This window comes from Calonectris borealis, chromosome 2, assembly GCF_964195595.1.
Source record: "Calonectris borealis chromosome 2, bCalBor7.hap1.2, whole genome shotgun sequence".
Taxonomy (NCBI): domain Eukaryota; kingdom Metazoa; phylum Chordata; class Aves; order Procellariiformes; family Procellariidae; genus Calonectris; species Calonectris borealis.
This window is the reverse complement of record NC_134313.1, coordinates 24,019,742-24,045,767: the sequence shown is the minus strand read 5'-3', so window position 1 is coordinate 24,045,767 and position 26,026 is coordinate 24,019,742. Positions and strand designations below refer to the sequence as shown.

Here is a 26,026-nt window from a genome sequence, read left to right as displayed (position 1 = left end):
GGTGCATTCTGTTTTTTCACAGTATATAAACTAATCTAATAAAAATATTCTCTCTCTTACAAATCTCTTATACTCTTAAACCATCATGGTGACAACACCTCTTTCACACCATATGGGTAGGTATATCCATGCACACATGTATTCACTTGTCTAATTCTTGATTGGTGACAATAAAGAATGAGGAAATGGAGAAGGCAACTCCTGGATGCTATAACACATCTAAACACAGACACCTCACAGCCAAGCAGATGCTCAGTTTTGCCAGCATCTTATCAGCTAAGAGGTTCAAGTTGTTCATCTATGCACACATGCAGGGTTTTTTTTTCCTTCTGCCCCAAGATAGAAGGCAGACTTGAACTGCCTAGGCTAAACACGTAGCAACAACTTGAGGACATGCATCCAAATGCCCTCTGCGCCAGGCAGCACATGGGGCCTTACACTGAGCAGAGCATGGGCTGTCCAGCTTCCCTTGGTATCACGAGCATGGACATCCTAGTATTTTACACATTTCACCTAGAATCCAATTTTACTATTTATTAAATAAATACCAGTCCATTTAGGCACAGCATTAAAATGGGTTCAAAGTATGCAAGGATGCTCAGGAAAGATTAGGCAGCTCAGGTTTATCATTAAATTATTTGTTCTTCAGAATATGCCTGAGATGCTCAAAGAAAGAAGCCTCTGTATGCAGTAGCTGGACTAGAGAAAAAATGAAAGAAATTACATTTTGGAGAACAAAAAATCCTACATTCAACAGGGGTTTGATACCATGCCTAGCTAGGATGATTCTGTCTCTCATTTCTGAGTCATTCTATATATATCTGCTGAATTACCAACTTGCTAATGGTCACAGAGGTGAATGAACAGTTTGTTTAAATTTGTATAATCTTACTGTATTACATATACACACATCATACACAAAGCACAGACTGTTTTTTCCAATACTGTTGCCAGATCTAACACAGAAATTTAAGCAAAGCAAATAATTGATGCAAAGAGGGACAAAAATATCATCACTGAACTCAATAGTATGTTGTTTCCTAAAAAATGCAACACATGAACTTTGAAAGTAGTCTCAAACAAAAAATCATTATTCTGTTGACTTTTTTCCTGCAAAAGTCTATCTTAGCAAATTACCACTTTTGTCTCCATTGAATGGCCACTTGAGAAATCACATTTTTCATCTAGGAGTTCTCCAGCTCTTATATATTCCAAACCCATTCATTTACAAAGCTAGCTGTTAACAAAAGCATATTTAATTAAAATTTGACTGAAAAATGTCCGGAATATCTCATTCACAGAGGAAACTATGGTTCCTCAATGGGATGATCTTCTAGAAACACACCGAGACCCTACTGAAAGGTGCATTGCAATCACCATGGAACAAGGATGCCTGGATGCATCTTATTTTTTCTGAGAAAGACACATAGATTGGATTGTTCGAAATAGGAAGCTCCCCAGATATTTCTTGAGATATTCACAGACCCATACTCAAGTAAATGGGCAAAGTTGCACTTGATGGGACAGTAATGCGTGTAAGTCACCTTGTACGCTCACACAAAGAAACAAACTATTCGGGGCGGGGAGAGTTGTGGTGCGAGGCAGGGGAGGTTCCACCAATTTGCAAGTAAAGGCTCTCTCTACATTTGAGGAAGCACGGAATAAAAGGCTCAGGGGTGCACAGCTTTTGAATTGTAAGTAAATTGCCCATCTCCAAAGCGATCTTCCTCATTCACAAAGAGATGCCACTCTTGAATTTCTGCAACTAGTTTCCAAGGGCTGTCACAAAAATGAAGCATAAAGGAAAGGCACATCTCACTGATTAATATGTATGCTCTAATTGTATGAAAATAGGTGCAAGCTAGAAGAGTTGAGAGATGAAAACACACATCACCCAAATTTCAACTTTTTCAACTATTTGACTTTGAAAATTCACCTTTATCTTTTCATGTAATATATGTATATGGACATGTATGAACTATATATATACACACACTCTCTCTATATGTATGTGTGCATATGTGTATATATATATAACCTTAGCTTAGATAATATAGAAACATGGACACCCTTTCAAGAGGAACAAACAAGAGACCCCCTGATTGGGTTACCAGATAGGTTAGTACAAACAAGAGTGGGGAGCAGGCTGCAGAGGTGGGGTGCCAGACTGAACTGTGAATGCCTTGAGGAGAGGACCAAATGGGTCCTTCAGATCTGCTAGGTGGGACAGATCTGAGGTCAGCCATCAGAGCTGCTTTGCACAGAACAGACTGCACCCTTGCATGAACTTGGCACTGCAGGTCCGTTGAGCTGCTGCAGTGCGAGATGTGATCAGACATGCACAGAGTGTGAAGCAGATGTTGGAACCTGAGCACTTGCTTCTCCTCCATGACTGCAAACTAAAAATGTGCAATCCCTTAAGTAAGGGATTGCCTAAAAATTGCCTCCCACTGAATGGACCCTCTCTTGCTTCCTCTCCCGTTCCAGGGAGATTGTGTTTCTGCTCTATGTAGGTAGCAGATTATTTCTTTTCTACACCAACTCAGCCAGCCTAGGTAGCATGGTATTAAGCTTTCACAGAGTTATTTAGGATGAGTTTGTAGCATTATACTACTGTTGTAGAAGGAATCAGTTCCTAAAGCCCAAAGCTCAAGCCCTCTATCAGCTGGACTCACTGCCACCAGGGGAATGACACTACCTCTGAGAAACAAGTGAATGGGAAAAAGTGTAGGAAAATGAGAGTTTTGGATAATGGATAGTGCACTGTAGGCACGAAATAATGAGAGGAGACACATTTAATTACATAGACTGCATAGACAAAAGCAGCTTTTACAGCAATAAAATGGATTGCAACTTAGCAAAATAATTGCATAACCAAAAATAAAGGCAAAAACATGACAGCCAACCTTCGCATGGTCAAAGGAGAAGGGACTGTTGGGCAGGCAGCCTCCTCCCTGCCACGGCTGAGAGGCACGTCCGTCGTCGGTCAGCTGTTCCCCTGCCTGCCCAGAGGCAGCTGGGCGGTGGAGATGCTGTAAGCACCACGTAGTAGCAGGGATTGTGAGAAGCTGCTGTACACTGACCACATCTCTCATTGTGGGACTTTCTGCAGCCATTGACCCTGACCTAAACTCCCTCTTTTGGCATCTGTTTCCATTTGGGGTTTCAGTGAGAATCCCATGCTGGATCTCCCTCCATAGCCTGCGTTCTGCTTTTGAGGGAAAGACAGCACTGTCCTTTGCCCTGGTTTGCAAGATCTTTAAATCAGTGTTCATAATTACTGCTGAGATTATAGTCTGCTTAGTACCTGAATAGCTTCAAGTTACCAGCAGTACTATCTAGAGCAAACTCCAACACCAAGAGGAGCCAGGCAACGCAGCAAAACAAAGAAATCTTGTAACTCATCAAAAAGGTGATACCGAGCAGCTCCAAGTCAAGAAAATACTAAAGAGGGAGTTAAACAGCATTGGACTAGAACAACTGTCTTTAGAAGGGAATGGGAGAGCAGATCTGAATTCACATCTCAGGAGCCACTCCTCTTCTATACGGTGACACATATGGTAATGCTGTCTAAATAAAGAGGAACAGACCAAGAACAGTCCATGAGAGACCAAGGGGACTGCATGCACTGCAGTCCTGTTGACTGAGCAACCTCCTGGGAAATTATTGTCTCTCTTCAGAAACCAGAAGTGCTACGATGTGGTGGAGAAGAAGCTTCTTGTGACGTCTCATGTTTTAGTAAATCCAAGAGATTTGTCCTCACAGTGGGGATGCTGAGAGTGTACCTACAGTCGCAACGCCTGGGCGGCTTACCAGGAGCTCCTGCAGAGCCCGTGCAGGACCCTGCTGGTGATGCACAAATACACAGAGAGGGGGGCCCTGGCTCAACAGCGTTTCTTTGGGTGGAAACCAGAGGGTCGGAAGGACATGCTTAGTCCTTTGGGGCTGTCAGTGGCCGGGACAAGAATTGGAAGCTCCTGGTCTATTTTCTACAGCATGGTTTTCACCTACCTCTGACTGCTGCTAATACCAGTCTAATATTCAGTCTGTAAGATGTGAAGAAACTGGTTTCCTCACCTCTACTTAGAAGTTGTAGTCAAAGTGCATGCTGGCATTTATCAATTAACTTCTGTTATTTTTCTCTAGGAAAATGATAAATGATAAACAATAAAAATGGAATTTTTTTTACTAAAGGTTCCTAAAATGTCAGCTGTACCTTAGTGAATGGAATAAGAGGAATGTAATTAAACATCTGCTCTTTCACTCCTATTAATGACTGTAAAATAGCCAGAAAATTCTGAAGGTTGTGGCCATGGTAACAGACACTAGCTTAGGAAAAAGGAAATATCTGCAGTTATAATTCAACATAAAGATTGCTCATCTCCTTCCCAGATCTGGAAGTTTACAATCAAAGCCTTGATGTGTGTGCTGGTCTCTCTATTATGATTCCTTCCTATGCATGTAGCACATTTACTGTGAGAAACTACCATTTATAAGAACATGGTGTGGCTCAAGTGCTACATTCACTCTTATTTGAAGGAAGAAAAACTGCTCTTTTTTGGCAACAGGCTGGAGCAATTGCTGGTAAATGCTTTTGTGGAAAATGACAATGTAGCATGATGGAAGTGGGCCAGATCTTCCCCTAACATGCAGCTGTCTCCCTCCCTTAGATCGGTGAAGCGATAGCTGCTTACCCCAGAGTGAAGCCAGCAGCTACAAGCAGCAGTTCTGGCGGATCCTGAAGATCTGAGCCTGGAGACCTCCTTGGGTCGGCCGAGGGAGAACTGATGGAAACTGATGAGGCTCCTCAAAACCACCTGCCCCCACCAAACCCTGCTCACTGCCCTGCTGCCTCCAGTGTCTCCTCTGTCACTGTCCTGCCCGGGGGCCGTGGCTCGGATAATCCACTCCACCTGCATCCCACCAGGCACTGCAGCTCCTCAAGCACGTACAAGTGGAGAAGAAGGTGGTCATTAGTCAAATGAAGCCCAACAAAATAAAAATCACAGCGGAGAGGGGCAGAACAAGCTGAGACAGAGGTGGTGGGGGATAATATGGATGTGCTGCACACAGAGCTGATAACCAGCTCCAGGAGCTGGGCAGGGTGACTGAATTGCTTGCACCAAGAGCCAGCAGTGAAGGAAAGGGCTTCTCTGAGCGCAGTGTTTTATGCACCTGTGTGACAACTCCTTCAAACAGGAGCTTGTAAGCAACGTGCATATTGGCCAAAAGATCCAGGCAAAAAGCGTTTTTCCACCCAACTGCCCAATATCAGCCTTGGTTCATAAAAAAATTGCAAAGACTCCTCTTTGAAATGCGCACATGGTGAAATGCCTAGAAGATCTGAAAATAAGCAGTCAAAGGAAGGCCTGGGGAGCTGGTCCTGGTGAACCCTACGGAAACCACTGACTGGTATTTTTGAAGGCTTCCTGAAAACCGTGTCTGACGTTCACATCTAGAACTGGGGTGAACCCCAGCTGCTGACTGGAGGCCCATTGTGAAGCTGGTGCAAGTAAATAGGTTACAGCAGCTTTCTGTACGGGCAACAATTATGGATACGGCAGGAGTGCCTGAAAATGTTACGTTTTTTGTGTGATTTCCCTTTGAACTGCAGTGCACTGTAAACACTCAAACAGCACAAACAGCACTAATTTGTTTGGATTTTGGTAATATAGAAGGGACGTGTATTTTTTCCCAGGGGTTTCCAAGGTGACAAGATGCCACCATCACCTTACTGCAGATGCTTTTAGCACACCGTTTGGAGCATCGCACATTTGGGCCTTTGTAAAGGAAGACAACATAACCAACACAAGGATTTCTTTTTGTCCTGATCAATTATTTGAAATGATGTTAAACTAACACATACCGAGCACATTGGTAGAGCCTGCAATGCAAATACTGCCTTTTCAAATATGAAGACAACCAAATGCTCGGGAAAGTTTTGTGTAGCTTGCAAACTCCCCTAGCACGGCCAAGAGAAATAACGCTACTGCCACCAACATTACATGGGCTTCATGCCTGTGGTTTCTAACAATGCCATCCTTGCAGCGTGGCCGGCTGTAAAATTTAATTCAGTTACATTGCATAAGAAACTCTGGTCCCACTAGCAACACAAGGCAGCTCAATCACGAGTGAAAATCAATGACTTGTTAAGACTTGTGATGTCTTGAGGGGCACAAAACACCTGACTGCCTCTTTGCACAGCTGCCCCATGCACACACAGCCACCTCTTTCCCTAGGTCTTGGCCACAGCGTGGTAGAGCCATTCCTGTCTCTGAGACTGCAGAGATGGACAAGTTCAGTGGTTCCTCTGCTGAGGTCCAAGCTGCCATCCAGCTTGAAACGCCCAGCTCTTGGGGTTTCCTTACTGGCTGCAATATCTATCCCTAAATTGCTGCCACAGGAGGCCTGCGAGTATTGAGCAATTCCCAGATACCATCCGACCTTGTGCGATGCCCAGCACGTTCAGCCATCCCTCACCCCAAAACATGTACAAAGCCCCGAGGTGTCTGCCCAGCACTGCCGTGCTGCAGGCTGCTCCCTTCCTCCTCCTGGTACCACTTCTTGCTGCTGAGCTGCAATAGCCTGTGGGAATTAGCATGTCCTGTGCCACCAGTACTCAGAAGCTACCCCTGTTTCCAGACCAGGAAGAGGTCCAGGGGCTGGGCTGGTGGTGCTTGCAGCTATCTGAAACTCATGGGGAGAGGAGGGCGGTCAGGAACCGCTGCAGAAGCGGGGAGGGAGGGGGCAAGAGGAGGCAGGTGTTCTGATGCAGGACAGCACTCCTCCTTATTTTGCTCAAAGGGCTCTCCAAGCCCTGCTCCATATGACCTTTCCTGTGAGCTGCGAAGAGCGACAGCAGATGGTGGTACCCAGCGGGAAGGGAGTTTTAGTGCTGCTCTATTTCCTTCCCTGGAAGATTTGCTTTCAGAGGAGGAGGTTGGAGGCGCGGAGCAGCTACCTGAGGGAGGGCTTTCCTGCCTTCTCCTCTGAAGCGTTGGAAATCGAATGGGGTATGCCATGAAGCCTCACTTCACTGAAGCTTTTATCTTTTAAAATTAGGTTAGCAAATTTATTGCTACAGTAGCTTAATCTCAGAGTGCATTATCTGTACACATGATGGACTGAAATATGAACTAATTCTGTCAATAAAGTGACTGCCTGTATCTCGATTGTCAGATACAAGGAATTCAGTCTTCCCTTTGAGATGCTAAGCAGCTGCAGGCTGGTACAGTCCTCTCCCTACGCTTTTGGTTCAGATACTTTCTACATCCAAGTTTTCTCAGCAACAGATGATGCTCTGGGAGGGGAGGAGAGGACAGGGGGAGAAATCTGGCTCCAGGCACCTGGCTGCACGCTGTGACTCTGCACTTGTGGTGCAGTGGCTTGGGGTCTGCAGCTCCCAGGGACATCTCCGACTGATATCACGAGCTCTGTATGCGCTGGGGACCCAGCTGCCTGTTTCTGCTCATCTTCAGCCTGTGTCCTGTATTGACAGGAGAGGCAGAGGCCAGCAAAAGTGTTCCCTCTGCTGGGTTCAGGTCAGCAGGGAGCTTTCTTAGTGGAAGGGATCCTTCACTGGAAATTCACAGCCAGAGCCCCCAGCGTTGCCTGAACAGAGCAAGGGGGCTGGACTGGGTCAGAGCACAAGTGCAGGGACACACTAAATGCTTCGAATCTAGTAACAACCTTTACCAAGTTATATCCTGTGACAGCAGCTCAGGAGGTGATCATTTTAGTATCAAACTCTCCACATTACTTACCTATAGAAAGCAGGGGGCATCTAACTCCCCATCCAGAAACCTAAATTTAGCTGTCTCCATACAAGCTATGGAAATCTATTCCCTACCATGGCTGGAGTCTAGAGGGTGACTGAGCAAACCCCAAATTCATGGGCTGATTTCAGGCAGAAACAGAAATATTGGAGGCTAGTTTCACAAAACTGCTTGAGGAGAACACGGTCTCAGTTTGTTCAACATCCAATGTCAAATTGAATTATATCATTTGTTATTGTTGTGGAGTTCCTTCATTTTAGCAAAAAGAGCTGGAAAATACAACCTCATGCCAAATTAAAACCTTTTCTGCCCGATTGCTCTGTTCAGCAGACAAATCCTCAAATCAATTACTTAGAGCTGCGGCCAGGATAACTGTCGACCAAGCGAGTAAGATGAAATCTGGAGCGTCATGGGAGTATCTGGTCCTTGGCTTTAGATCATCTCAGATGTAGGCACGAGGTGAAGGCTTGTCAGCCAGCCCTCAACATGCAAAGGTGAAAGCTTATTCTTCAGATCAGAGAATGCTCTAATGTTAATTAAAAAAGCAAAATTATAATGCAAGGAACAGGCTTAACTAGACTGATTTGATATTTCTGTAGGCTTTTTCCTTTTTGTTTTAAGGGAGAATCATTCAGTTCTCATTTATAAAACACATTCAGAAGAGCTAGCTGATAACATTGAGAGATATCCAAAACCTGAACTATTTAAGGGACGGAGGGCAAGGACTGCTTTTCCTGTCATCAAAAGGGCAGCCAGATATTCAGTAATTTCTCCTCTCTTGCTTTATTTGAGCGTAAAAGAGAAGTAGCTCTGTTCTTCGGTTTGTGGGATGTCACCACCAACTCCTCCAAAAGTCTCTAAACCCTTTGGCACAAAGAAGAAAGGAAGACAGTCAGATCTTTGTGGGGAATTGCAGGGAGATGTTGAGGGAGAAGTCTTGCAGTCTTAATCGAAGAACTAGCAGGAATGTTGTTTTAGGACTACAAGATATTTATAGTCTCACCCCTTTTGAATGTAAAGGGTACAAATACAATTTTTGCTATTTCTCTGCAGGCCAAGATCTGAGCAACAGAGGCCAGAGCACAAAAGAATTTTCACCCCATTCCAAAATCCCTTAAAAAAGTGTAGTAAGCCTGAATAATGAGTTTAGTCATTTGAATCATGAATTTGGCTTCATAACCCGCTGGGAGACTGAAGCAGAGCAAAACACGTCTGCTAACACCCCCACTTGAGCACTACAATTGGCAAGTCCTGCTGAAGAGAGATCTCAGATTGAAGTTGTAGAAATGTTAGAGGTTAGAACTGAAGTTTCTTGGCAGAATTGGCCTTATATGGAAACCCCGTAGAAAGTCTGCCTGCACTGGCTTTCAAACTAGCACATAAGCTTTCATTTCTAATAGGTGGATATATGTATATAGAAAGGTTAATTCAAAGCCACTTAGGTAAAATCAAAGTAAATCATTCTTGCTAGGGGATGTGCTGGACAGAGTAAGACAGATGTTTCCTCTTTAAGGACCATGGGTTGGAATGAAAGGGGAAATCTCAGGTGGAAGGTGGTTACAATAGGGTTCTTCAGAGACGAGTCTCGGCATGGATCTTGTTTAACATTTTCATTAATAACCATGATGCGTAATCTCAAAGCAGTGCAGTTGCTGATGACACCAAGGTGGGAGGCACTGTCAGCTGGACAAGCAGGCTACCACACAAGAAGAATGGGATGATTTTAGCACCGGAATAGTGCCATGGGATGAAAGCCCTTATTACAAAGTGCAGTTTCTGAGGGACTGGTAGGAAGAATTGATGCTTTTAACTAGAAAGGATGGAGCAGGAGGAAGAGCTAAAGATCTTATATAGTCATAAGATAACTGTAAAACACCAATATGATGTGACCTGCAGGGGACAAATGATGCTTCCTAATGAACCTGCTGGGATTGATCTGGTGAGTCCAGGGAGGGGGAAGTATCAATGCTATTAATGAAAACACAGCCGGTTGTACAAAAGTTTGGTGGTATGAGGACTCACCTGGATTACTGTAGTACGTGGAAAGCACGCTCAGGAAAAGGGATTTTGGCCTGCAGTGGCTGCAGAGCCGGGCTGTTAAGCCAAATAAGGGAATGGAAAGCCTGTGCTCTCAGAGGAGACCAGAGGCACTCGGCTGTTTAGCCTAGCTAAAGAAAGGCCAAGAGGGGATATGGTTGTAGTCTATAAATACATCAGAGGGGGTAAACACTAGGGAAGGAGAAAAGCTATTTAAACTGAAGGACAATACTGGCACAAGAACAAATGGGTATAAACTAGCCATGAATAAATTTTGGCTGGGAATGAGAAGCAAATCTCTAACCACTGGAGCAGTGAAGTCTGTGCAACAGCCTTCTCTGAAGATCACAAGACAAATGGCCTAGCTCACATGAAAACAGATTTTGAAAATCCACAAATAGGGTCTATATGACGTAGATACCTGCAGAGGACTGGATGAGTCAGGAGGTCTCCTCCTGTCCTGCCTTCCTCTGGAAGAGAAATGGCATCCTAAAAACCAAGCACGCTTCTTATAGCGGGCAGAGTCTTTCTGGCACAAAGGATCACCAAGAGGAGAGCCAAAGGCAGTAACGTTAAGTAAACATTTTTACAATATCTCTATCTTCTTCTGCAGTATGTAATCTCCCACCGCTGCACATCAGTAATGCGGAGCGGCAGGAATGTGAGCAGAGGGTTACGCAAGCAGAGAAGCAAGTGCCAGGTACACAAGCAGACAGGTCAGGAGAGCCAGCCAGCTCTGTCAATTCAAGCATCAGAGAGTACTGGGAGCAGCAACACAATTACCGCAAAAAAGTAATTGAAATTAAGATTTACAAGTAACCTCAATAAAATTCACAGCTGGTTGGGCTTAACCCTAGAGTCAAGAGGTTCAGCAGAATATGCTGTCCAAATCTGTGAAATAGTAAGTTTTCCATTTTCTTGGAAAGTGAATCATGTGCCCAGTTTCTATTCAGTATTGATGGAGCAATTCACACTTTCTACAAAGTTTTCCTTCCTTAATGTGATCCCTTCATCTCCTATAGGGAACAAAATAACTTATTAATTTCACATAGTTTTTTCATCTGAAGACCTCTGACCACTTTACGAAGATTACTGGGTGACCCCTGCATTTTGGTGTTAGCTGAAGAGATGCACAGGAAGAGGGAGCAAAGGATTTTCTAAAACATTTCTATGGCTTTTCTTATCAGCTGCTCCTGTGCTCCTGGACCACTTGGGATCAGTTTTCAAGGTTCCTGGATTGACGGGGACCCACAGGGGGACCAGCACAGGACAGACTCTCATCAGGCACTGTCCGACCCTACCAGGGCACAGAGGTTGTTGTCACTTAAACCTCCTGACGGCCATCCTTCCGCTCCAGGGCATGCCCAGGACTGTCTCGGTTGTGACACCTTGCCCCGTGCTCCCCCCAGGCCGCACCGTGACAGACATGGAGGAACCCTCTGCTTATCACCCTCACGCAGCAGTGCCCTGAACACGCGGGGCTGCTCCCATGGCCACGGTGCACGGGCGCTGCTTCATGGCTCAGGCTTTGCGCTCCCGCACCCCTGCGCTCCCGATCCCGCATCCCCAGCTTTACATCAAGCATCGCCCTGCTGCGGGGCCTCCTTTTTTCCTTGCTAGCCTCAGCACGCCCATTCCTCCACAGGCAGAAAATGACCCTCAGATATTCATGGTTGGGAAGTACTTCACATATAACAAAATAACATAATATTCACTGTTGGATGTGTCTTCTCTATGTTTCAAGTATTTTAAATGACAGTTTTAAGGAGGGCTGCCCCTGCAGTAAGTAACACAGACTCCTCGGATGCTGCAGGGTACAGGAAATGTTTGATTCTGCTGTTTAACTATCAGGTATTAATATGCAAAAAGTCAAGAAGTTAATCTGTGTGAAAGTTGTTGACTGTCCACTTAATGGGGAAGAACACAGCTGGAGGGGAGCTGTTGCGCTTGGACACCACTTTGGACTGAATTTTCTCTTCTCCTTCTCCAAAAATTGTCTGAAATAACAATGAAGTACAAAATAGTTGTGAATGACACCAAGGCACTTCTCTTCGTAAAACAAAAACTAGCCATACAGGTCTGTAAGTGGAGAGGAACACCACTGTCCTCTGCTGTCTGATGAGCTTCCAGAGGGCAGCACCGAGCGCGGTGAAACTGGTTCAAGATAAAACAGAGAGATCGGCGGCCCATCGTCTGGACTCTCTGCACACATTTTGGCTACCTCATAAATTTCCTCAGGGCAGGAAAAAATAGCTGATAACAGACACCACAATGCCTAACAAATTCATGAGATACCAATTTCTCTTGGGGGCTGTGTAATATAGTTAACCACTGTTCCCATTAGAAACACCAAACCTAATTAGTATATGTAACTGCATTAGATGGAGAAGGTGCGTGTTGCTGATAGTTGCTTAGTGGGAATGCAGCGTAGATCTTCCTTTTGTCCACTTATAATCAAAATGATCTTCTTTGTATATTAGATTCAGTGGCTTATAATGAAATGCAATAAAGATTCCTGGAGTAAATCACATTTTTCCTAATATGTTTAAACAATTTTATGGAGTCTTTTATTGATTGGAGGAAGAGCAGTTTCAGGAATAATGTGCTTAAGCAGACATGACAAACCATCCAATTACCCAGCACTTCTCAAGACTAATGCCTGAAGTAACGAGCATGTCACACAACGGTGCCGCTTCCATTTGTGCCAGACGCCTGAGAGGCAGCAATCGTAAGTCTTTGCAACTGGTGGTGTGGGGGATTTCAGAAATGACTGGGAGAAAAGCCTGTCACTGTGTGGTCTGTGCAGACAAATTTAGCACACTGTGAAATCTTGATCAAAATTACCCACCAGCAGGATTAGATAACCAACTTCAAGCAGTAAGGAATAGGGAGTTATGTCCAGTTATGTCCAGTTGAGCAGTGGCAATTTCTGATTCTTCAGTAGAAAGATTGAAGCAAAACACAAAATGTGGTACAGAACAATGAATGCAAACACTGATGAAACACGCAAATGGTTGAATAGGCTTTTATTACCAGATGAAACAACTGTGCTTTAAAATAGGAGCACTTTTTGGTTAAAAAATGAACAAAGTCAAGCAATTGTACATTAGAGCCAGATGCTTAGTGGAACTAGAAATTTAAGAAAGTTTTTGCTTTTATCTGATGATGCTTGGAAGAAAAACTTGTGTTCAGTTTTGTGAAAGAAATATTTCCTGTTGTTGAGCTTCCCTTTAGAAAGACGTATTTCAGTTTCACTAGTGAGAGCAGTTGTGTAGCTATAAATGCACGGCAGGCTGTGCAGGACAGATCTTTAACTATATCTGTCCTTCAGTGAGTTCACTGGGAGACAATTGCTCAAGGCTAATAAGGATTAAAACATTTTCAATGACTCTGAAAAAATGCCTTAATGCTAGTCTTCCTAAATCCCCTGTATTATTTGGAGAAATATGAGCACAGCAACTTCTGTTTGCAAGTGAAAGGGAAAAAATTCACTCTTTCATGCAGTCATGCCCATGTCCTGCTTTACTAAAACCTGGGGTCCTGCTTTACCAAATCCCACAGTTCAGAACAGCCCAACCAATATCCTCGTGCTCTGCAGGGCTTTGATGTAAAGCTGCAAATAATATCAAAGAGTACTATGCGATGGCTTCCAAGAAAGGACCTGCCAAGGCATCATAGTCGTGGTCACGTTCATCTGTCCAGGACTGCTACTGACATGAAGTGATTTGCCTGGGGTTACAATGAGTCCGTGGAGGGGTTTAAATGAGGACCGCAGCCTGAAGAGTCCCAGCGTGACAGATTTTGCCTGCTACTGAGTGACATAGCCTACCTCTGCTCGGCATCTGATAAATGAGCTGCGTTTCCAGCATGCAGCAAGGTCAAGGTTTAGTCCCGTCCCGCTGGCCGCACGGCCGGCAATGTCCCCAGGGACGGGAGGCTGCTGCCCCAGAACAGAGGAATGGGCAGCCGGGTCTGACTGGGAAATCCGGAGAAAGTGGAAAACACTCCATGTCTAACAGAGGAAGTAATAAAAACGTACTTGAAAAGCCACAGGCAAGGAGATAGGTAAACGCTCCCCTGGCTCCTTCGAATCCCACTGACATTATACGCCAAGGCCAAAAACGTAAAGGTTAAATACAACAAAAAGAAGCACCAGGAGAAAACTGCACCCAGAAATCTCCTTTGCTTTTTACCTCTTTCAACCCTGAAGTTTTACGAAGAGAGCACCTAGCCATCACTTCCCTCTTGCAGAGCAAAATACGGAATACTTGCCAGTGCCGCACGGCAGAGGCAGCGCTGCCTGCGGGGCTGTGGCAGCCAGGGAGCTGCTGTGCCGTTACACAGTGCACGGTGCTCGCTTCAGGCAAGGGGGGGTTTAGAAAACAGATACTGGGCACAATACAGCTTTAGAAAAGTGGATCATGTTGGTCTCTCATTGGGAGGGTTAATATTATAATAATAATATATATAATAATAATATGCCAGTTGGATAACAATTTACTCATTCTGGAGAAATAACAGAGCAGAAGGGGTGTAGCACTGGATATCCATCTCTGAAGTTTCCACATCTTTGGAATGGATTGTAATCTCTTTACAATGGATTGTAAACTAGAAAAGGTTTAAAACTGAACCAGGCAGTATGAAGTGTGTGTACTAAGGAACAACATGAAATCAGCATCAAACCCACACATGGAGGAAAGAAACCTCTATACAGAGCCAGGTCAGCACAGTACATGAGAATGTCCCTCTATACAGACGGCTGTTTCTCTATAGACTAAAGGTTTTTCTTTATCCTTCCTTCTAGCCATGTTCCTCACTTGCTTCGCTCTGGTCCTATTAAAACCCCACTGCTTTGTTTGACAGACTGGAGCTGCCAGCCTGTTTGTCATGCTTCAGTGGGCTGCTTTCCTGCTGGTGGCCACGGCAAGAGCTTGTAGCTCTCCCCAACCCCGGGCTTCAGAAAAAATGTTTTTCTAGTTTTAAGGATTTTTTTCCAAAGATTCCCACCCAGTTATGCGTGATGACATTTAGCACATCACCTGTGACTACGAAGCAAATGCATCTGGGTGCATTCCCCAGCACAGGGACCAACTGGCACAGAAATTCCCTCCTCCATGGTATTGAACTTTTGCACTCCTGAAGAGTGACCGTGTGCCATCTGCCCCGTGGGACGGGCCCAGTGGCCCAGGCTAAGTCTCAGACTGGGCTTGGGCACCAGCTGGGAGGATGTGAATCGGTTGGGAGCAAAACTGGGATAGGGACTGCTCTGGACAGAGTGGTTTTGATCACAGAGCTCCGGTGCTGGGGGTGCTCCCTATTTAATGCAGTACGGACACAGCCAGCCGCCGTAGTACAGACACAGCCATTACCTCAGAAAATTGGGTAACTTGTCACCTACTTGAATGTTAATGTTAAAATAAGAAATGTCAAGACTTGGGGGAAGCAAGCCCTTACCTACTGGGAAAGGGGTATCGAGAGGGGATTATGAACTAGACCCAGGGTCTGAATCATTTGAGACACGCTCTGCAAGTGGCCTTGGGCGCTGTGATGGGCTTGCTGGGGCTCTGAAGGGGTTTCAGGGCACTTGCAGACCATGCAGCCAGACCGGCACGCCAAGGAGGGCTGAATGCACCACTGGTGAGCACTGGGGAAAAATGCCCAGCGGGAAGGGCTGGGGGAGGTGGGAATGGTGGGGTGGGTGCTGGCAGCCCTGGCTGGGGGATGGAGGTGATGGTGCTGGTGCTGGTGCTCTCTGGTGATACAAGCGGGCAGGAGCCGAGGCATCTCTATCACAGCTCTGCACCCCGGCTTCTGCCTGATTTTGGCAGCCTTCTGCTGGCAGCGACACAGAGCCCAGAGCTTTGCTCCCATGCTGTGTATATGTGGATCCTGCTCTCCACTGCAATGGACACTGCTCTTCACATATGTGCCAGTGGCACCCCTGAATGCCAGCCTCAGTGGGGCTCAGCCCTTGTACCCCCAAATACCAACCTCGGTAGGCTTGACCCTTACACCGCAAATGCCAGCCCCAGTGGGCTCAGCCTCTGCCTGCACTAAGCAAGCCCGTGGCTGAAGTTATTCCAGACCCCAGACCAGAGAGAGGGCTGTGGCATGGCCAGTCGAGCCCCCCAACACCCCCATTTAGCAGCAGCATCTGTCCAAGAGGCAGGTGATTCATCCTCCTCCTGCGGTGCCTTTCACTATGACTCTGGGGATTTCCACAGAGAGGCGGGCGCTGCTGCCTCCGGTGGGGCATAGCTGGGGGGTCCTGCGTGCCGAAGCCCCCGCACGCAGCGGGGGGCAGCTCCTCTCCATCCCCCCGCCAGGGCCCTGGGAGGGCTGGCTGGTCTCCAGCGAGGGTGGAGAGGATGGGACGCTCCTCTCCTCCCGCTCACGCTTGGGCAGCCAGCCAGCCAGCCACAGCGAAGGTGAACTGCTGGGACATGGTGACAGCGAGCTGTGAGCATTTAATTTTTAATTCCTCTCAGGGCTTCTTTTCCACTGTCCCCCCCTGCCCCCCCAGGGGAAGGTTGCCATTTCTGGAGCTCACGGTGTTTGGCTGCGTGCCTGAATGTGAAGGACGAGAGAGGGGTGTCCCCGGCCCTGGTGGGTGCTGCCCGGGAGCCCCTCCGGAGCAGCTGCTTTCCCGGTTCAGTTTTCAAGGACGGGATACCCGAGGCACCCCGAGGGCTGGGGCTGCGTCCTGGCTCAATGGGATCTGCCTGCATCACTGGTCCTGAGCCCAGGCTCCCTCGGGCTTATTTTTCCAAAGGCTTCCCCTCCTTCTCCTTCAAAGTAGCATCCACCAGCAAGAGATGCTTCTGGTCACGTTGGACTACAAAGACGCTGGTTGGCAGGAGCACGCCGCCTGCCAGGGCACCTTCCCATCGCACTGGTCACGAGCACCTTCTGTGTAGCTGGAAGCCATTCGGATGTGTTCAGGCTTCCCCTTTGAAAGAAGAATAATAAATGTTTCTCTATAAGGGCAGCTGCAAGCTGTGCAAACCTGAAGCTTGCCCCTGAGAAGCACCACTGAGGGCTGTCAGGAAGGAATTGCCAGGCTCGCCGCCGAGGAGGCAAAATTGCCTGAAATACTGGGAATTGCCACCTGCCTGGTAGTTGTCGTTAGCATCCAAGGGCAGCTCGGAGCCCCCTCGGTGCAGACACAGGAGAGCGTGCAGCTGTCCTGCTCAGCGGCAGATCCCCTCCTCTCCCTGCTCAAGCCATTCCTCTGCTTAAAAATGTTATTTTGGGAAAGAAATGAATAATGGGAACAGCACTGGAAAAGCACGGGGAATTCAGCAAACAAAAGAAAAGGTGTTATTTTCGAAAATCCCTCAAACTGGTAATCGTGGCTGGTTTTAACCCCTTCTCTCCCAGCTGTCTCTCCACCGCCCTGCCTGGAGTGCCGTCCGCAAGCACGGTGGGAGCCACGTGCAGGACAGGTGTGTTTACTACAGGCTCCCGGTACGGGAGCAATACCACAGTGAACTAATAACTGACACACGGTGAACTAATGGCGAAATACTCTTCAATTTTTAATCAGACACTTTGAATTAAGTGAGGTGGGGGTTTCTGCAAGGGTCCCAGTGTCTAATAAAAAGAGCAAAAATCAGGCAAGGAGTCACCCTACCAGCGCTTCTGTCATCTTTTGTCATCTCTGAAACAATTGTATTTTTCTAATTGGGGCATCACAAACATTACGTGGACATGGTAAGTGGGGGGGTCTAACCTGCACGGCAGCTTACTGCCCATGGAGAGAAGGCCATCACTGCTGCAAGAAAAGAAACTGAATCTGCCAAGGCTGCAGATCCAGGTGAATATTTGCCTTTATAAACTTATCTTCACAAATTCACCAAGCTAGTGTCGAGCATGTTATACTGCTGTTTCATCAGCTCTCATTTATCCTTGCCACTAGTGTGCAAGGTCTCTTTGCAGCCCTGGTCAGCACTGCCTGTGGCTCTCCTGCCTGTGGCATCCTGCGCCAAGGGAGGGCACAGGTGACATCCGGGCCACCGCCACGGGCAGCTCCGCATGTCCTCCTAACAAAAGGGACCGGCCGCCTTCCCACATGGGCTAAAACCTAGCAGAAGAGAGGCAAAATAGGAAATAAGTGTGGTGGAACTGCTGCCCTGGTGATGCTGGAGGAAGAACAGCTAAGGTCTGAGCTCGTGTTTTCAATTCCTAAAGCGACACTGCCCTGCCCCAGCGCTGCTGTGCACGTCGGTGGGGACTCGCATGGATGCCATGGAGCCAGCTGCAGGGACAGGGACTGCTCTCACACAGGCAATCATCTCATTTCTGAATTTTCAGAAAGGACTTCATTTTGTTTCAGGAAAAAGACTCCAAACAGTTCTCCCTCGATTTTCCCTTCCAGAAGAAGTATGAGAAAATAAAAATCTATTTTTTGTTCAGAAAGAGTTCCTCTTTCCGCTGCCGCTGACCTTTCCAAGTCCCAGCACTTCTGCCTTTCACTGAGCTCTGCTTCTCAGCTTTTACCTTGGTGGGGACAAGTGAGACTTCCTTGGCAAGAGTCACTCAGCTCCTTCATCAGGCTCTGGTAACAGAGGTAAAGCAAAACATAGACCCTCTTTCTGCAGAAGTGCCCACTATCTTCTTCAAGAAGGTGGCTCTTCAATAACTCCATGACTGAATAGTCCCACACAGACCTCAGAGCTGTAAGTGGTTTAACATTATGTGTCATCAAACATTACATGCCTTGCAACTCACATTGGGGATTTTGATTAAGGAAACCCTCCAATGCGACAAGGAAGAACTGCAAATTCTGATAAAGTTCTCATTTTTTAGCAGTACTGTAATTGAAAGTGAAGGGTGAAGTGAAATAATTGAAAGTGAAATCTGCGTGCTGTGTCAAATCAGCAATAATGTTCAAGCAAGAAGAGACCATGGCTAGACTGAAAGACATATCCTCACCAGCCGTAATTTTGCGCTCTTCTTGTTCACATCAGCCTGTGAAATAAGTCTACAAAAGCACAGACAACCCTTCAGATAAGACTGTTTTAGTAGGGTCAGAACGACTTTATATGAAAAACCTCACGCAAAATAAACAGCTATGAATAGGACACTTGACAGACAGGTCCAGAGGACAACAGACAGTGTTTCTGCTGAGATATAATTGCTCTAATTGGACCTGGGCTTGCTAAAATGGTAAAGTTAAAGAGGACTCTGTAATCATGCTGCCATTCTGCACAAAAGAATAGTGTTGTGATAGGAAGCATATAGCAGTTGTGGAAATAATCAACGGCTTTGTGTTCGCTTCCCCCGGCATCTTGGATTTGCCATTAGGAACATGCACACAACATGAGCAGAATATTTTCTTTAGAGTTAAAAGTTCTCAGGGCTGAATTGCTTCATAGCTGAAGTTTCTTGGAGTATTATTCAGCTGAAGTTAGACACTTCAAATGAGCTGGATCCATTGTGTTTCTGCAGTCCTGGAGGAGATGTAGAAAGGCCGTGTGAGGCATAATCAGGGAATCTGCCCGCTCTAGGAGTGAGGGAATTTGGCGAGGAAAGAAGCTAACTTTGACCTTCTTCTGCTGTAACTTGTCTGCTCTGGAAAGAAAGCCTGTAAACTACCTGATCTGCTCATCTAATAAAACCTTCGTACACATAATCTTGAGTCTTTCCAAAACCTGAGCTCTTCTATAATATGAGAACAAGCATGAAGCTTTTAAAGACAAAATCTTTGTTCTCCAGCAGCATGTACTCTGCAAGGGTTGACTGTGTTTCTCCAGCCCTATTTTGAACCCAGTGTCCAGCAGAGAGAGCAGCCCTTTTAGCCACCATTACATCAGATGGCAGCAAAATGACAGAGCATCAGCATTGTGCTTTCCTGACTCCCTCTAGCAGCTCCGTTTCAGATGAGGTTTGGCTGGCCCACACTGCGGACAACCTGTGACACTGGGCAGTGCTACCAGAGGTCCCCGCTGGGGCAAACGCAGCAATGACCGCAGAATGGCCAAGAAGTGTCAAGCCTGTCCCTGGCCTCATCCCGCTACTACCTGGTCACTTAGCTCTGCCCAGGGCTCTCCTGTCCCCATGCGGCACCACTTGCTCCATGGTCCATCCTGCCCCTGCGGCAGGCCAGCCCAGCTCTGGCCCTCTCCCAAGCCCCCGTTCTCTCGACGGTGGAATTCAGCACACTGCTAAGAGGCTTTGTGACAAATGTGGCAGGTATAAACCTGTCTCAAAGCCTGTCAGCCCCAGTGTGCTCCTGCTTCCGTGTACAAAGACCGCTCAAACTCTGTGTCCTGCCCCTCTGGAGTTTCTGAGTAAATGTGCAATGATACTGGTGTGATGCTCAGGAGCTGCTCATGTCCCACCTGCCAACCAGCACTCACACAGGGCTCCCCAAGCAAGGCCTCTTATCTATAAAGAGATAACCTGGCTTATTGCTCCCTCCCTAACAGAAATCCCTTCTCAGGTCATCTGCAGTGACACCCTGCAGCTCCTGCCCTTTGCTCACACTGCAAATACCAGGTCCAGGTTGCAGGACGTGCATCACCCAGAATGTGAGCAACGGAGCGGACGTCCTCCCCTGCGCCCAGGCAAAGCACTGGGGCTGGGTGTAGGTGGGTGCAGGAAAGTGGCCCTTGGCAAGTATGGGAAAAGAGTCTTGTTCCTCAGAGCACACTGGGGGTGACAGTGTCCTTGAGTGACTTGGAACCATGTCACCAGTCAGCCCGTTTACCCGTGCCGTCCTGGGTTCATAGGTCCACAGTTCTCCTTTTCCTGCCCTGCCCTCCCATTTCCTCTGGAGGAGCACTGGGACTCTCTCTCAGCAGGACTGTGAGAGATGTACAGGGACATGGAAGCATCAAACACTGAAACTGAGCCCCGCACTCAGTTTCTGCCTCCTCCTAATGCCGGCTTTGCTTTGTGCATCATGAGCTCTGCTCCACATATGGGCTTGTCCAACGCCCCAGCAAGGCGGTAGGAAAAATTAGGATGATGCTCTCCAAAGGAGTGTTTCAGACAAAATCAGACGAGATTTATCAACACAAGTCCAACTAAAAAGAGGGGATGTGCTCATTTCCAGCTAATATGTCTATGATAAGTCAAAGATCGTAATAAGAGTAACAAAAAACTGTAAGGATTGACATCAGTGAGATTTACGCAGCTAAAACTTTGCACAACGCTGTGAACATGTACAGCAAAAAATCTTCAATTACAAAAGAAGAGAAAGAGAGCTAAACCGAGACCCATCCTCTGCTCTCTCCCGTGAGAGAAGGCATTGCTGGGAATTCTGGGCACTGGGCAAATTAAAACCAGCGTTTCAGCCCAAACTACAAGCTGCTTGGCTTTTCTGCGTGTAAATCAGATCCTTACATTATCTCAGTGTCATTTTGTGGCTGAAAGCAATTCAGCAACTATCAGCACAGCCAGACTGAAATTCTGCAGAACAGGATCTGAGCACTTCAGCTCTTAATGATTAGATGTTTCTGTGGAAATGAATCTTACAAAAAAATGAAGTTCAGCAGAAAGTTGACAGCGTGTGGAGACCGCAGAAGGGAGAGGAACTTTACAACTCAGCCTTCACATTTTCCACCTATAGGATTTCAACATTTGCTAAAGTTGTAGTGAGGGCAGCTTCTTCACAGTGCTCCCTCTGGGAAATATCACATTCAGCAATTCCTGAATTACAGTTTCTAATTATATTTTCATACTGTAATGCTGTCTGAAATGCAAATTTGATGACAGAATAATTCGATCCATGTAAAATAATTACAAAATTACTGTTTCTCAAACCTCAACTCATACTCCCTGCTATTTAAGAAGATAAATTTAACAGCAGCAAAAGTACAGCCAAAATATAGTCTATTTTTTTAACTGTTATCTGACTATAACTGTCTACATAGATTTTGGTTCCCAGTGGAAGATTATTTCTAAAATATGACTACCAAAAACATTCCAGAGTTAGGATTTTTGTTACTTTAGCTTGGAACTAACAATCAGGTCAACTTTTATGTTGCAGTCAGAGTATCATACGCATGGCATCTGGGTCTGATTGGAAAAGCAACTGTTGATTAAAATGTCGAATCTCTACTGCAGCTCAGTTATCATTTAAACCAGTCGTTGCTAATGTTGGTGCAGGACATTAAATTAGCACAACGTAATGATTTTTAGCAGGGTGGAAACCAACTTCTGCAATATGTAATTTAAGAGCCTGAAACTGCATAATGCTACATCAGTTCCCGCTGTCTGACAATTCTCCCCCATACGGGGGATTTTATTCCCCTCCCTGAAATATTGTCTTGAGTAGTGGCTAGGACCTTTAAAAAGACAGCAGAAATCTCCTTTTGTTTGAAAAAATACAAGAAGGAGTCAGTGCTCTGCGTTGCAAGGTTTTTTTAGGTTTTATTATGCTTCTAGCCTAAGGTTAGATTGTCATCGCCCATCAACTGAACCAGATCAAGGTAAAGCACACTAAAGGCTTGGCTGTGTTATTATTACTAGGCTAAAGGCATCAACAGCTCGCATCTGTTTTTCAGTTTCCCTAGCTGCATCCAGTTTTGTGAGAAGTGACTCCAGGAGATCTCAGTCCTGTTTTTTAGCCAAGGTCTCTGCTACGGTGAAGTGCTCCGATTCCTTAGGAATTGCTGGTCTGCTCCCTCTTCTCTGTGGACAAGGAGACTGTTGGAAGAGATCGTCATGTGTGTGCAAGGGGCTGAGATTTGCAAATGATATGAAGGCTGATGGGAGGTATGAGAGTCAATCTGGCCTCCCCAGAAGAAGGTGGAGTGTCACCAAGCCCAACCTGTGTGCATCTCATTTTTTTTCTCTTTATGTCAGAGGATTTCAAGTCCAAGTGAGTTGGCAGTCTCACGGTTGCGGTGTTGGGCAGAAGATGAGGGATGGGCTGCAGCCACCTTCCCCCTGCTCCCAGCGGTGGGAAGGAACCTACAGGCTGTTTGTTCTTTTCTCATGGGGTGGGTGAAGCCATGGCAGGGCAGAGACAGCGGGATGCTTAACATTACATTGCCTGGCAACTTCACACACTCCCAAGGTAAAATCCAAGTGTTTGTCAAAAGGGTTTGGTAGAGAGCTGACCGGTGAAAACAAGACTGTGAAATCACCGAGCAGAGGCACAGAGCCCCAGGACGGCTCTCACACACCGTCCCCTGCCCTTCCCCTGAGCGGGACCTCTGCCTTTTCCTCCAGTTGCAGGCTCTCGTGCTGCCTGCGAGCTGCCCGTCTGACCGCGTCTCGAGATCCCCACCTCTGGGGCTCAAAGGGGCCCGGGCCCATGGGGTGCCCAAAGACTCAATGAGAGGGGGCAGAGCTGGTCACTCTGCCAAGTAGGACACATCCCTGTGCAACCTCGGTGGCACTCTCCAGCTTCCCCAGTAACGCTGCCTCTCAGACCTCCTGCCACAACACAGAACGGGATCCGTCTGGTAAAACATGAAGCAGTTTATTGTCCTCCTCTCTCAGGTCAAGTTAGTGCCTTTTGAAGACTTGCTCAGTATCGCTAAAAGCTGCATCAATTATTTTTCACCTTGCAGGTGTTTTCATCAAATGCTACAGGATGCTGTGTTCAAACCTAAATGAATGAGGTGAAGCCCCAGCCCTCACCAAGCATCATTGCCACGCTGCTGACTCAAGCCAAACCTGGCAGGCAACCACAGCTATATGGGGAGCCAAATCCTCCAGACGTGAAGATGAATTACTTCTCTTGAATGACAGGTGCCACTCAGCTCGAATTCCTCGCCGGACTTGCCCCACCAATGTGAGCTGGTGAACAAGCAGACCTCAGAGGGTGGTGGGTCACATCGGTTGCCTCCCCCCGCCCTGCCCTCCCCTCCCACTGCCCAGACTCTGGGGGGTCTCACATACAGGTGGGGGGCAAGGACCGCCGTCAGCCGAAAGACGGCTCCCCACGCCAGCTGGGGGGCAGCTGTGCCCAGCTCAGCCCGGCCGGCTCGCCCGGGCGAGGATGCCGAGAGCCCCGCTCCCTGTGGGAAGGCTGCGCACGGGGTGCTAGCACCTCCCCGGCAAAGCTGCGAGACTCCTGTAAACCTTTCTTAAACACACCTACGAGAAGCCAGTCAAGATTCCTCATGCGCTGATGCATTGGCATCAGATGAAGAATTTAATAAAGAAAATTTAAAATATTTCACCCCCCCCAAACACCGATATTTTAGAGTTAAATTGGAAAGAACAGATCAGATGATAACGCCAAGTGAAACGGTTTAGAGGTTTCAGATGCATTTATCCTTGTTGCTCTGTTAAGAATGCCAAATGCAGCGAAATCCAGAGCGCTAAGCCATAACTTTCCTTACAGAAGTGCCTTCAGTTTTAATCTCTGCCTTGTCTCCCTCTCTGAAACAATTACTTCTGCTGCATTTGGTAACATCAGCATTATTTGTATAGATTTTTTTTATCTTTTATTGCTCTGTGTTTTAAATTGTTTTGTAGCTCCGTGATTGTTTCAGAGTGGCAGCTGCTTTAGAAAATCATTACCATTATCAATAAACCCTTTGAACTTTGGGAGGAAGGGAATGGGAGTATATAATTAAAGGAGATAAGAATGATCTAGCATACTTTTCCAGGAAACAACGCACACGATGCTCAGCTGTAATCTGTTCTTAAAACGAATCTATATGCTCCCACACAAACAAACTCAGGCTGTGGCACTAAACTTCAGGACCTCCTTCCCCACAACAGCCCCCTCGGAGTAAGTGCAATACAGAAACAGACCCAAACTCACTCTTCTTTTTACAAAAAGACCCAAACGGCATTTCATTTTTCAGTTACCGTGGTGCTGTTCATGCTGCAGTTCTTTTTTTAGCTAGTCTAACCGCTCTAAACCCACAACAGAAAAAAAAAAGCAAAAACCAAGCCGTGTGTGTGCGTGTGAGAAAAAGGGTAAAAGCCTGTGTTACAGCAATGTTGCTCTCTTGGCATATTTCAGATAATTTTTCAGGAAGCTCTTGATCCTTTCCTCTGTAAACACTCTGTGGTCAAGAGTGCCACATGCCCCAGGAGAGGGACAGAAAGCCCGGGCAGCGTGCGAGTGCGGGGACGCCGTGTGAACAAAGATGATTTAAAGGCTCGAACTTTGGGAGCTGGGTTTCAAGCTGTTCCTAGCTGCATCGGCTGCTGGCTTCCCTCTCACTGAACACGTTGGGTACAAACCCGTCTGAATTGGATAGCATTAAAAAACGACAAGTTTCAACAGAGGTATAAAGCTGTAGAGGTGCCCAAATCAACACAATACCTGAACATCATTTCTTTTAACTCCCGAGTGCATTAGCCTAGGATTACTCGTGTTCATTTATATTCTTAAAGTGTCAAATGAGAACAATATAATTTTATTCTCCTTTCATGGATCATTAATCTAAATCTAACTCCGCTTTGCAGTCTGCACACAGAATTAGTAACTGGAAGCTACTTTGCATTTATCTGATAGTGCTGGGCTTGTTCATCAAGGCAAACTTCCAGCCAAAACAAACAAGTGAAAAAAATATCAGTCACGATAAGCTGCTTTCTATCCTATTTTTCTTTAAAGGAAAAAAAAAAAATACCTGACAAGAACATAAAGCAAATGGTTACCTCACACTGCAGAAATGCAAGTTTTTAATAGTCCATGCTCTGGCAGCCCCTGAGAAACAGCAGCGGCGGCGGCGGCGGCGGCGGCGGGGATAAATCCAGCATCCACTAGGTTCTCACAAGGCTTTGGCTGCGCGGCCGAAACCGCAGGCTCTGCCTCCAGCTGACGTCAAGGCGGCTGTCACATGGCCCGGCGCAGGCCCGGGGAGCACTGGTTGTCCTGGCAACCCCAGCACTGCTCCGAAATTATTTCAATAGGTCATCTGTCATACTGCGCACACATTGGAACCATCACGGGCGCCCGGACAACCCAAACACCAAGGGCTCGCTGGAGCTGGCTGCGCCGGGGGTTGGTCTCATCGCCGATGCTCTCTTAACCCTGTCCTCGTAAGAAAATGTGCCTCCCTCTTCCTCTTCCTCCTGCATCCCCAGCCTCCAGCGGAAAAAAACCCTTATATGCCTGGTTCGCCCAAGCCAAGGGGCACAAGCGCTGCCCTCCGTGCGCCCCTGGGCACCTCGGTGATGCGCAGCCGGGCGCTGCACCAGCTGGCTGAAATGTGGGTCTTTCCAAAGGACACGCGGCTGGGGTGGTGTTCATAGCCACAGGGGTGCCTGTCTGGGGTTCAGCATCTCTGCCCGTG

The 26,026-nt window shown here is 46.8% G+C and overlaps 1 protein-coding gene across 1 annotated transcript in view; it reads right to left on the bottom strand.

Moving 5' to 3' along the window:
* Positions 1-25,545, bottom strand: part of NCALD (neurocalcin delta) — a 49,870-nt gene extending 24,325 nt beyond the window's left edge. Inside the window, exon 1 of the mRNA XM_075144581.1 lies at positions 25,389-25,545. The gene's annotated coding sequence lies outside the window, so the exon portion shown is untranslated. The remainder of the gene's footprint in view (positions 1-25,388) is intronic.
* Positions 25,546-26,026: the final 481 nt, after the last annotated feature.